Source organism: Calliphora vicina, chromosome 1 (assembly GCF_958450345.1).
Source record: "Calliphora vicina chromosome 1, idCalVici1.1, whole genome shotgun sequence".
NCBI classification, from domain to species: Eukaryota; Metazoa; Arthropoda; class Insecta; order Diptera; family Calliphoridae; genus Calliphora; species Calliphora vicina.
This window is the reverse complement of record NC_088780.1, coordinates 109,799,899-109,814,297: the sequence shown is the minus strand read 5'-3', so window position 1 is coordinate 109,814,297 and position 14,399 is coordinate 109,799,899. Positions and strand designations below refer to the sequence as shown.

General features: G+C 28.7%; 1 protein-coding gene across 2 annotated transcripts in view; it reads right to left on the bottom strand.

Annotated features, from left to right (window-relative positions):
* Nucleotides 1–14,399, bottom strand: part of NK7.1 — a 217,891-nt gene that overhangs the window by 172,691 nt on the left and 30,801 nt on the right. Inside the window, exon 2 of one of the 2 annotated variants that reach the window (XM_065515479.1) lies at nt 10,205–10,275. The exons of the other annotated variant lie outside the window; for it this stretch is intronic. The gene's annotated coding sequence lies outside the window, so the exon portion shown is untranslated. The remainder of the gene's footprint in view (nt 1–10,204; nt 10,276–14,399) is intronic. 2 annotated transcript variants of the gene reach the window in all.

Below are 14,399 nucleotides of genomic sequence, written 5' to 3'. Positions count from 1 at the left end.
AAATTCGATCGAGGCTATCTGATGACACTTTAGATGCCTTGATATTTTTAAGAAGTTATTTACGCACCGCATGTTAATATCTTCAATTATACGTTAATGTCTTCAAATTAACGACCAAACTCACATTATATATAAATTACATATATTTTAGACATGAATTTTATTTTTTCTGTTATAAACTTTTATTTTACTACATATTTATATTAAATATGAATTATATTTTGTTTTAAATCAATGAATTCGTTTTTGTTATATTACTAAAATAAATTTATTAAATAATAAATAATTGTTTTCATTAATAATTTAGTTTTTTTTCTTACGTGAAAAAAATCCCGAAATCCCGAAATCCCGAAAAATCCCGGGATCCCGAAAAATCCCGGGATCCCGGGATTTACATTTATGAAATCCCGAATCCCGGGATTTGTAAAACCAGTCCCGTTTGGCATCCCTACTAGTTACCCAGCACATTATTTTAATTAGTATAGTATGTACTTATTTTTATACAGGTTGGTAATGAACTTTTGCATTTAGCAAAGATTGGTAGCGTGTTTGACTGAAATACGTGATGTTAGTGGTTCAATACCAAGCGAAGCCATTAATTTCTTTGTTTATATTATGTACAGGTAAGCCTCCATTTACGCGGTACTTTATTTACGCGAATTCGATATAACGCGAACTGAAATTAGCAACCATTTTTTCAAATACGCGACTTTTTTTACACGATTTTTATATAACGCGGCAACAAACAACAAGAAACGAGAAAACACAAGCGAATAACAGATTTCTTTTTTGAAAACTTCGTTAATTTTTATGAATTTTTTGTTATGTTTTGATCTCTTTTATGTATTAGAATATTTTGTTTTTTTAATTGAAATTTTTTCTTTAATTTTCGATTAATTACTTCACTTTTATTTTAAGTATGTTTTTAAAAGTACATATAAGTTTACTTAAAGTATATATCGTCGCCTTAAATGCAAACGGACGTAACTACATTTTTATTGTTTTTACAGGATACGTTATAAAATCAATAATAATAGAGTATTCTTGGCAATTGTTCAATCAATCAAAAACTCGATTTTGAATTTTTGTGTAGTTACGTCCGCTTTCATTTAAGGTGACGATATTTTTGTGTTTTCTATTTAACGCGATTTTTAGGTCTCAATTTCTTTTTTGTTATGTGACTGATGTATTGTTTTACGCGAAATAAAAAATTATTGGCCCCAATTATTGGCATTTTGTTCTAAATTAGAATCTCGTTTTACGCGAATTTGATTTACAATGGAGGCCTACCTGTATATTGAAAATATGGCAAATATAGAAATTTATAGTTTTTTTTTATATTTTCCATCAAAATTGAGAAAAATAGAAAAAATTGATAGTGGGTAAATATTGATTTACCTGGACAAATACAAAGCAAACAGTACCATTTTTTTTAATTCTTTTCTTAATAAATAGATCTATCAATAGAATAGAATAGTGACCATCCGTTACCTAGTTTTTGAGATATTGTATCTGAAATCGGACCAAATTACCTAAAAATGGTCAACTTTAAAGGGCTGTATCTTCTGAATAAAAAATATAATTGTAATTAGAGTAGCATATTTGAAATCGTTGAGAATTTCTTGTACAATAGATTTATTCAATAGGGGCACATGAAATTTTTGATTTTTGTAACGCCACTGTGGGCGTTTGTTTGAATAAGGATGAATAATAGCATGACAATATTGCTAAAAGTCTACACTATTATTTCACTAACTTGTTAAATTTGAATTTTCTTTTATTTATTTGTTATTGACTATAAATTTCTTTAATTAAATTTGATGTTTTACATAATAAATAAAGTCATTTAATAATAATAAATTTTCTTATACATATTTATGTTTGTTTATGTCCTATCTACCCCCAAAAGTATATTAGACTTAACAGAGTGTTTGTTGTGTGAAACTTTAAACAAGATACAATAAGATTTAATTTATTATTTATCTCCAGCCACTTAACAAATATTGAATTTCTGTTTATATGTATGTATGTATAATAAATAAATCCATATATACCATATATGTATATAGAATATGTGAATTTGTATGTATGTCTTAGGGTAGTCAAATTATTCGATTTTTCTCTTGTTCGAATAAAACGAATAATTCGAATAAAAGATTTTAACTTGTTCGAATAATTCGATCAAACGTTTAAAATTAATCGAATTATTCCCTCCCGAACAATCTACAGAAACAATTTACTAGCAAAGCATAGCTCCAAAATGGAAACTGAACCGTTTTGGAGCTATGCTTTAAAAAGTTTGAGCTAGTTAGACATGATCCTGAATTCGTGTACAATATAAACGTATTAAGAACTTTTATATGTTCATTAATGCGTAATTAATTTTAAAATGAGTAACTAAGTCTTTAGCATAGTAGAAAAATAGAAGGTAGTTTCACTCTCTCTTTATTTTTTAAAATTCTACGTCTGACATGCATAAGGATTTTGACGTTTTCGTTAAAATAGTAATGCCATATCAATTTCAAATTTTCCCTTTGGGAATACATAATTTTCATTAATTTGAAAATTATTAAAAAAAAATAGAAAAAATATTTACCCAACAACAACAACAGTTTATGGATATATGTAAAGCTTGCGAAGAAGATTTGCCAAAACAGCCAATGGTGTGATCCGACCATTTAGTTAAAAGTAATATTTCAGTTAAAACAAAGCGTGTGAGATTGGATATGAATGCTGTCCCAATGAACACAAGGTAACTTCAAAATACTATTTATTATGTAAACATATTTTGGGATATATATCACCGATTATTACCGATCATAATCCATTAACTATGCACACTGGAGTAGAATCGAAATTATTTGAAAATAAATCTCGTATTTCTAAACGGCGTACCCAAGGAATATTCGAGTTTAAGATTTGAAAATGAACCCCACAAATACTTCAATGGCGGCGCTATGGGACCCAAAGTAGGGCACCTTCGACATGTAAATTTGTTAAACGCGTGCCATTTTTTGTTTTCCATCCGATTTCAAAGACTTTTTATATTTTCTGAGAGTGCTCGGCTAGATCTTGAAACTACATTCTTCCGTGTGCTACTTGTCTCTTATAATTAAACCTCCATTTAAAAGATATAAAATATTTACATAGTAATAAAAAAAATGAAGAAAATGCATACATATAAAAATAGTCAACGTGTTTTAATAAGTAATCGAACGTTAGGAATTGAATCAATAACTCCCAACACAACATAATACATTTTTATTTAAATAATAAATTAAATTACACATTTTTTGTAAAAAAATTCTCGAAAATCATAATCATTTTTTGGAGTGTGGCAACGCTTTTTATAATGCTCACAAAAAAAGGAAACTTCAAAAAACCTTATTTTAAAAAAAAAATTTTGATTGAAACTACCTTCTATATTTTTATCATGGTCTTTAGTAAATGAATTATTCACTTTTTCTAAATTAACAAATAACAAATTCTATTATACCCTCAAGCTCTATCAACCTTGCCGCATCTTTGCTTAGTCAAGTGGTCTTAGGAAATTACACAAAATGTCCAAAGTTTGATATCAATGTTAGTGAACGTAGCTAATTTGAAGTCAGACATTGCATGATTGACGCATTGGCCACCCCGTCATTTTTAGACCCTAAATTTTCTATTTCGAAATCAATTCTAAAATTATTCACACAGAAAAAACTATTTCTTAAACCGTTTCAATTCAAATATTTGTCTCATATTGAACTGGTTTCAATTATTTCATAATTGAATCAAGTATTCATGTATATAGAATATGTGAATTTGTATGTATGTCTTAGGGTAGTCAAATTATTCGATTTTTCTCTTGTTCGAATAAAACGAATAATTCGAATAAAAGATTTTAACTTGTTCGAATAATTCGATCAAACGTTTAAAATTAATCGAATTATTCCCTCCCGAACAATCTACAGAAACAATTTACTAGCAAAGCATAGCTCCAAAATGGAAACTGAACCGTTTTGGAGCTATGCTTTAAAAAGTTTGAGCTAGTTAGACATGATCCTGAATTCGTGTACAATATAAACGTATTAAGAACTTTTATATGTTCATTAATGCGTAATTAATTTTAAAATGAGTAACTAAGTCTTTAGCATAGTAGAAAAATAGAAGGTAGTTTCACTCTCTCTTTATTTTTTAAAATTCTACGTCTGACATGCATAAGGATTTTGACGTTTTCGTTAAAATAGTAATGCCATATCAATTTCAAATTTTCCCTTTGGGAATACATAATTTTCATTAATTTGAAAATTATTAAAAAAAAATAGAAAAAATATTTACCCAACAACAACAACAGTTTATGGATATATGTAAAGCTTGCGAAGAAGATTTGCCAAAACAGCCAATGGTGTGATCCGACCATTTAGTTAAAAGTAATATTTCAGTTAAAACAAAGCGTGTGAGATTGGATATGAATGCTGTCCCAATGAACACAAGGTAACTTCAAAATACTATTTATTATGTAAACATATTTTGGGATATATATCACCGATTATTACCGATCATAATCCATTAACTATGCACACTGGAGTAGAATCGAAATTATTTGAAAATAAATCTCGTATTTCTAAACGGCGTACCCAAGGAATATTCGAGTTTAAGATTTGAAAATGAACCCCACAAATACTTCAATGGCGGCGCTATGGGACCCAAAGTAGGGCACCTTCGACATGTAAATTTGTTAAACGCGTGCCATTTTTTGTTTTCCATCCGATTTCAAAGACTTTTTATATTTTCTGAGAGTGCTCGGCTAGATCTTGAAACTACATTCTTCCGTGTGCTACTTGTCTCTTATAATTAAACCTCCATTTAAAAGATATAAAATATTTACATAGTAATAAAAAAAATGAAGAAAATGCATACATATAAAAATAGTCAACGTGTTTTAATAAGTAATCGAACGTTAGGAATTGAATCAATAACTCCCAACACAACATAATACATTTTTATTTAAATAATAAATTAAATTACACATTTTTTGTAAAAAAATTCTCGAAAATCATAATCATTTTTTGGAGTGTGGCAACGCTTTTTATAATGCTCACAAAAAAAGGAAACTTCAAAAAACCTTATTTTAAAAAAAAAATTTTGATTGAAACTACCTTCTATATTTTTATCATGGTCTTTAGTAAATGAATTATTCACTTTTTCTAAATTAACAAATAACAAATTCTATTATACCCTCAAGCTCTATCAACCTTGCCGCATCTTTGCTTAGTCAAGTGGTCTTAGGAAATTACACAAAATGTCCAAAGTTTGATATCAATGTTAGTGAACGTAGCTAATTTGAAGTCAGACATTGCATGATTGACGCATTGGCCACCCCGTCATTTTTAGACCCTAAATTTTCTATTTCGAAATCAATTCTAAAATTATTCACACAGAAAAAACTATTTCTTAAACCGTTTCAATTCAAATATTTGTCTCATATTGAACTGGTTTCAATTATTTCATAATTGAATCAAGTATTCATGTGCTCAAAAACAAAATTTTCTGATATTTTCTATTGAATTTTGATTTTTGAATTTGATAATTTTGACAATTGGTTGAGTTTTAAATACAAAAATTATTGAATAGATAATTTTCGTAATTGAAAACACATTTTTGTTATTTTTTGTATTTTCAATTACGAAAATGATCTATTCAATAATTTTTGTATTTAAAATTCAACCAATAACGAAAAATGTATATTCAATTGTCAAAATTATCAAATTCAAAACACAAAATTCAATAGAAAATATCAGAATATTTAGTTTTTGAGCACATGAATACTTGATTCAATTATGAAATAATTGAAACCAGTTCAATATGTGATAAATGTTTGAATTGAAATATAGTTTTTTCTGTGCAGGCTTATTTTTACGAAATAACAAATATTTTATTCTGTACCTTTTATTTTCAATGGTTCAAGTCCTAAATTAATTATTTTGAAAGAATTGTAAGTTCTTGTAATATCACAGCAAAAACTTTACTTACTCAGTAAGCCAACAAGTAATATTGCAGCCAAGGCATAACTACCTATTATTTGACTGAAACACTACTTACCTTTGTTCGAGATTTTTAAAAAATTCATGGTTCAAGCTTACAAATGTACTTACATTCAGCACCAGTATAAGTAGTTAAAATCAAAACAAGAATATGTAGCTAAAAAAAAACAGTCACATTATTTGCTTGTGTTTGATAGTCAATCTGCTAACTCACTGCTCCATGTACGAGTTATTTTATTGTAAGTTAACAATAGTTTTAACATCAGCATATAAATAAATATGATATGAACAAAAAAATTAATGGCTTTGACTGGTGGCGACTGTTAGACTGGAAAACGGGAGGTTAGTGCGATTTCCAGTCAAACACACAAGATAGCTGTGCTAAATGCAAAAGTTCATTACCAACCTGTATAAAAATAAGTACCTATTCTAGAAAATAAAATAATGTGCTGGGTAACCACCACTCATTACAAAATAATGCATGTGGTAATTAGTTGCCATTACAAAAATTCACAAAATTTTCTCTGGGATAGTGGTAATATTTATATATTTATAAAAGGAGCTATCGGACCACTCATCTACATTGATCGAATTACTCCCTTTATCTTTAGTTATTTGTCAAATTTCTGAAACAATACAATTTTTGTAAGTCATTATTACTTATTTAAATTTGGAATTATGAAAAATTTTGAGCAAGTTAATAACTTTATTCGAATATTCTACATAAAATTGTTCAAATTAATCGTTATTCGAAAATGGTAATTTTTAAAATGTTCGAATAATTATTCGTAAGAAATTATTCGATTAAACGAACCATAATTTTTCGAATGAATACCCAAGTATGTATTTAAAAAACATTTTTTTTTTATTAAAAATTATTTTTATTTTTTTGTAAAGTCTGTGCCACATATTGTTTTTATTTATTTATTTGTAGTTTTTTTTTGTATTTATAAAACCAACAACACTGTTGTTATTGAGTGGAAGTATCAAAAGCAGATGCAATTGTGCAAAACAGCCAGAACAGAAACAGATTTCATACCATTTAAAATATTGATTATTTAATTTTATTTTTTTTTTTTCTGGGGGACTAAGTAAATGTTAATAGTATTTAATATTGACATTTTATTTAATTTAAATTGGTATTTGTCAAAAATTAGTTTGTGAATCATTGAGAAAGAATAGAAGATAACAAATCTTTTAATTGTTTCAAGGTAAGCTTACTGTAGCGATTTATACACAGTGCGCTGTTCCCTACGCAATATTCAGATAATCGGCCATCACAAATTGTTATGAAATGTACTATATATTTCGAAAGATAACAATCCATATACTATTATTTTAAAATAATTTTTATACCCACCATCAAAAAATATGTAGGGGACATAGATTCCGTTTGTAACACATCAAAATATTTGTCGCTAATCCACATTATGGGTCCTCATAAGATTCTAAGACGATCTAGCTAGGTCTGTCTGTCCGTCTGTCTGGGACCCAAACGAAAGTAGCTAGAAATAATTCTCTGTTGATAAAGTTTGTTTGGCATTGAAATTGAGCAATATCGTTAAATGATTGCGGAAATTAGGCAACATTTTTACCTAGTCCCCATACAAGGAACACCTCAGAAAATGACTTGAACATTCCTAATTGTCTTATAATAATTAATATCGTGATGAAATAGGACATAAACAAATTTTATATTTATCGGTCCATAGTTGAACCTACCCCTCATAAAACCCCTATATCAGAAAAATATTTTATTGTCAATACATAATTTATTTATAATGATCTTAACAAAAAAATTTAAAGTTTTATGAAATTAATCGCTCTGTAAAATTCGGACTACACATAGATTATGGATATACAATATTCGGCACAGCCAAATATAACTATAGTCTATAGTAATACCCTAAACTTTTTAACCCTAGTTGAGTTATCTTTTTCGCAAGTGACCCACAATACTTAAAAAGCCTTCAAAAGTACTTTAATTTTGTTTCTTTAATTTAACAATTTTATTGATTATATTTATCAAACAATTAAGAAAACCACATTCACAATTCATTGCCGCTGAAGGATTGTTTTATTTAACGTTATTAAGTAATAAATTTATTATATTTGTTAGTGTTTTATTACAGCATATTTTCCCTTTTGCAATGTCCTTCTTGCAAGAGTTACAGCCAACCAAAAAATATATATGAAAATTTAACATGCAACAGTAAATTTTTGCCATTATTACTAAAGAGTTTTCTGTTGCTGCACTACGTTCTTAATGGTTTAAATTTTTTTCTCTCATTTTGCCCACAGACTTCTTTATGCTAAATTGCATGATGAAGTCCTTAAAAATACTCGTTCGTAAGTATGCCAAGTTGTGTTTGTATTCAGTAAATGAATTAATTTTAAACCCTTTTTAATTTGGTTCGCAATGCATATTACAACTCATGACTACAGAAGTGAAATGATTACCATTTTGCGTGCAGTTTGTTTTTTTGCATAATTTTTTTCTTTCCTTCTTTTTAGGCTTTTTAATGGATTTTGGTATTTTGTGTTGGCAGGTTCAGTTTTATGAAGAATTGTGAAATTCTGTATGAAGTTTGTTTTTTAATATTTTTTTTCTTTAAATACACGAATTTAAATTTTCTTCTTTTGTATTATTATGTATTTAAGGTTAATTGATATTTTATGTTTTTGTAGTTAACTGTTTCTATAGGTGAACTGCATTCACCTATAGAAACATAAGAGATACTTAGACTGGAGTCGGATACAAATACATTTTAAAGATATTAGTTATATATTTTAAACAGAAAAAAATGTGTTAAAATCGGTTGGAAAATGGCTGACTGTTAGTCAGGCTGCTCCCTAATTGAATTTGCTGGTTTCGAGGTAAATAGAGTTTTTTCATTGCTAAATTCGTAGGTCTGGTGCGGAAATCAATAAGAAAATACAAGTTGTATTTGTAAAATATTGTGTGTGTATAACGATTTATTGTAAAGCAAATGCCTTAATTTTTTTTTAGCGATCAGGAATTATACAATTTTGAAGATTTACTTTCAAAAATAATAAAAAATATTTTTTTTTTCCTTTTTCACTTCTCCATTTTTCGATGATTATACCCCTTGGATCAGCGCCTGACCAATTTTGGAGATTTCTGCACCAATCCCCTAGAAAACCTATGGGATGGGAAATTGTAGATAGGAAAATACAAACTAAAAATGATACCACGGAGGAAGCTCAGATGCGGTTATAAGGGAATGGCAAAATATATGACTTAGTCTTTAATTGGTTCAATGCATCATCGCTGTGAAGCGGTATACATAAACAAGGGAAAAGTACAAAATATTTAAGAAAAAAGACGTAACCACTAAATGAAATATATTTGAATTCTATTATTTATTTTACTTAGTATGATTCAAAACAAAAAAATTAATTTAATTTCATTTAATGCTGTTCGATCTTACAAAACAAAACGACTGCGCAGATTAAATAAAAGTTTGAGCCTTACTTAAAGGAAATTTTATTGTGGAATTTCGGTTTTTTAGTTTACTCAATAAGCTAAACCGTTGTTCTGCAACCTCCACAATTTTCAAAATAACGGTATATCTCGAAAACAAGAGCTAACCAAAAAAATGTAAATTTCGTGCATAGTGTAGTTATTTATCAAATATATTCGATCCTGAATTCACATACAAAAAATTAATAACACATATTTATACCGATCACCTTGATGGGTAAGGGCACAGAATAAAATATACATAGAAGCGTTATTGAGATACAAAATCTAACTCTGTTGTGAAAAGCCTAAGTCTTGCAACAACAAAATACATGTAAATCAATGTATTTTGTTGTTGCGTCAGCCACACAATTTGGCAGAGAGTAATTATTTTACTCTCAGCTTACTCTCAGTTGTGCCTCTAGTTCTATCATGTGGATAAGGGTATATGTGAGTTTGTCATTCGGTTTGTAATTTCTACATTTTTCGTTTGTGACCCCATAAATTATATATATTGTGGATCGTTATAGAATCTATAACGCTATCTATAATATAGATCGATTTTAGCTAGCTTTGCACATATTCGTGTTTTGTACATCTGAACAGTCAATGGCTTTTTGTTTATCATCTATACATATTTGAAAATGTTTGACAACAAATTGTAATTATTTTTTTATGTCTTAAAACTTACCACCATTAAGTGATCATTGTCGTCGGCTTCTTTATTGTGCTAAACATTTATTTAAAAAAAAATCCACTGACCTGTAAAAAAATAGAGAGAAAAACCAACATTATAATTAAATTTGTATTATATATTTTTTGCCTTAGGGCAAAATAAATATTGTATATGTACAATATGTAGTTGTTTTTATATATTTATTTATGTATATAATAAATTCAAAATTGCTTGAATTACTCCAAAGTCTGTCATGTTGAATTATATAAATAATTCATTTTTTACGATAAAAATAACAAAATAAAGTAAAGTAAACAAAAAAATAAAATCACATTTATTTTAGCTTCATACTTGTATAAGTGCCAACCAGTTAACGACTACATTGTAAGGGAAAAAATGTTTTTTATTGACTTCTTGTTTTTGACCACTTTATTTCGAATCAATTTTGATTGATTTACTGCCATTTTTTTATTAATGTCTTTAGTTGCTTTTAATGTGATTTTTGTTGTTGTTGATGTCGTTATTAACTTTTGTTACAACTAATGAATTATTTTAACACCAGGTCTTGTTTGTAGCTCTTCAGAGCTACCTTATTTTGTGTACGCTACAGTAAATGTGATTAATGGCAGGTATAAGGCGTTTGAGGTTGGTTTTGTTGCTAAAGTCTCACAAAGGTTGGATTTTTAAGAATTTTGAATTGTAACTTAATAATATTCAAAATTGATTTTATAATCGAGAAATTAAAATTAAAATTATTAGGCAGTTGAGGCCAAAATAACCATAAGACAAATTTGGTATAATTTTAATTCCAAGTGGATACACAATAATAGATAGTTCTGTTCCAAATTTCAAGTAAGATTTAACAGTTGACAGTTTAGGGTTAGTAAAAATGGAGCACTACGCGAGAGAGTTGAACAATATTTCAAAAATAAGAAAAAATGTCACAGTTCGAGAATTTCGTACCAAATTTAGTCAGAATATGGATTTAACTTCACCAACATTGAAATATATAATTGAAAAATTCAGGGAGGTTTAATCCAAAAGAAAACTGTTCAACTGTCAATACCGCAGCAGTGCGCGAGAGTGTTGGGCCAACTTTAACTGACTGATTTGAAATGCTTATAACTTATTAATTTTCACAGTTTGTTATTTTATTTTTTCTAAATGAATAAATCATTGTTCGCATAAAATCCGATCGCACTGTAAAAGCTTTTCACAAAAACATTTCCTACCCTTTATGAGACAACACCATTCTTAAGTAAAGTTTTGGCCCGATTTGGCCTCAAGCCACTATTCCAAAGCTGCAACAAAGTCGATGTAATACCAAAACATATGAACCCACCCAATTGTCCCCAACTTCGGCCAATTGAAAAATATTGGGCTATTGTCAAAGCTAAATTAAAGAAAAATAGAAGCGCTATTATCGACAATAAAAAATGTCATCTGCTTGGAATAAATATGCAGTACAGGTGGAACGAAAAGTTCTGCAAAAGTTAATGGGTACAATCAAGTCAAAAACTAGAATTTTTATTAGAAATATAGATATTTAACTAGTTTTTTTTGCATATTCATAATTGCTAATAAACTAGATTCAATTAAATTTATGGTTGAACATTATTGAATCGCATTTTTCTTTATGTAGATATTAAAGCTTAAGTGCGACCGGATTTTAAGTGAACAATGCTTTACATATGTATATCAGGATTATTGGGAACTACCTAAAAAAATTCCAATATGGTACGATATATCGCCCCGCAGTCGGTTTCTGGTTCGTAAAATTATGGACCGATAACTTTATCAGCTATAATTCAACACCAAACCATGCATCTGAGAGGGTGTAAATGTCGCTGATGCACTCACTGCTCTAGAATTTTCGGTACCCTAAATTCGGAAGTTCTCTTTATTAACATATTCATTTAAATGAAAATGTGATGCTAACAAATAAAATTTCAAATTAGTCAGTCGAAGTTGGACCGACCACCCTTTAGTAGACCACCTGAGTTTCGTCTTTTCTAACGCTCATTCGTCTGCCAAATTCGATTCTGCAAGCAAGGGGTTGTAAACGTCCCTTTTCGAAAGAGTTACGTCCAGCAATGCCATTTCCCGGAATACACTCACAACCTGAAACCCACATTCACTCGACAAGGTGTTGTGTAAGTTGAGTAAATGCAATCGAGAAGGAAATTTGGAGTTGATAGCCTTGATTGATGCAAGGTACGCCATGTAAATGTTTATGGTTGAAGGTTCGAAATCCGAATTTTTCTTTGCAAATATCAGGGGATCCAAGAGGCCAGGTTTATCAGATAAAATTCTCTGATTTATTTGATACGTTGGTGTAGATTGTAATTGAGTTTCCCCTGAAGGGCGGTGTTTGCGGTTCAGTCATCTCTTGTCGGTATTCTTATCCTAAAGGTCCTATCTAGGAGGCTTATTCTGATCACTGAAACTGATCATATAGAAATTGTATCAGAATTGGCTAGATTCTGAAAAAAACTATAATCAAGCCTAGGAACTTGTTCGAATAAGTAACAGTAAAATCACAATAAACCCGCGATACATGATTTGTAGTGACTAAAGAGAAATAAAACAAAAATTTAAGTTAAAGGATGCTCCTGCTTACAAAAGTACACCAAGTTCAAATTTACTCTTAGGATTTTTAGATTATTTCCAAAAGTGAAATATAAACAAAGTTATGTGCACTACACTCTAGATTACTTAGGGTCACTAAATTGACAATTGAATATATGCTATATTTCATCGGATTGTTAAAGCAATCGTGATTTCTATTTTTTTTTAAAAGTACACATAATTAATAACTTGTTATTTCCAAGTCTGAAAGTTTAACTGTTCCTTTATTTATAGTAAAAATTTGGCGCAAATCGCACCAGTAGTTTATAAGTTCTATATTTATGAACATGTGCATTATTTAAGGCAACATACCACCAACCAGCTCACTTTAAAATCGCACGCACACTGGGTTAAATTATTGAAAAATTTTGTTTTCTTTCCATCCGTCGCATAATAAAAATAACAACCGTTTAATTTGACTAATGATAAATTCATGTTGTTGCCACTTGTAATGATTTTTTTCAGTAAATGCTGCTATGTTTTATTACAAACTTAATTTTTTTAAATTTTTCTTTGAACATTTTGATTTTTTTGAACAACAGTCGAATAAGTTGTTTTAAAATGTCTTTATAGATTGTCAGTTGTACAAGCATATTTTTTTATACTGGTTCTTTTTTTCACAAATATTTCATTTTGTCTTGCAAAAACAATAATAAACGTTTTATTAAAATGCTTGACAAGAATGGAAAATAATATAAACACATTGGCCGAATTGCGTTTATTGAAATGTTCGTTTTTTATGTTGTCAATTATTACTTTTTTTCGTTTATTTTTTATTATTTTAACTATAATCTTTTTAAACACAGAGCGGCTTTTATAAGAAGTGTTTTCAGTTGTTTTTATTGTTTGTCAATTTAAATTTAATATGCTTTAAATGTCGCTAAATATGATGGATATGATTTTTATTTATTATTATTTTTATACCCTTCACTTATGTATATAAGTTTGTCATTCCATTTGTAATTTGTACATATATATTCTGGATGTCCGTCTGTCCGTCAGTATGTTGAAATCAACTTTCCGTAGCTACCAAATAACATACATACATAATTCATCTGGCCCGGTTCTATTGCTATTTAATTCGAACAAATCGGCCTACAAATGGCTGAGATATAAGCAAAAATCCACGACTACCACGATTATTTTACCTAATTTTGATCTCTATCTGGATTACTAAGTCTAATTATATACAATAGGGATATATAATGCTAGATATTTCAAAGAACTATCCAACGACATATACATACATATAACGCCATAGTAATTCGAACCTACAATGGGTCAAAATCGGGAAATATATTTTTTAACCCGAGATTTATTACCATCAATTTTATATAAAAAAAATATTTATGGTAAAAGAATTTTGTTTTATTTTCAATCTTTATTTTTAATTATACTTCAATGAAGGGTATATAAGATTCGAATATCCGAATATAGCTCTCACACTTGTTTTTTTTTTAGTTTTGATTTGTATTTATTTTTAGCTACAAAACACCGTTATCGTTTAATGAATTTTTTTATTAATCTGGTTTTTTTTTGCAAATATTTCACCAAAACTGAGTTATAAAGGATTGAAGACGAT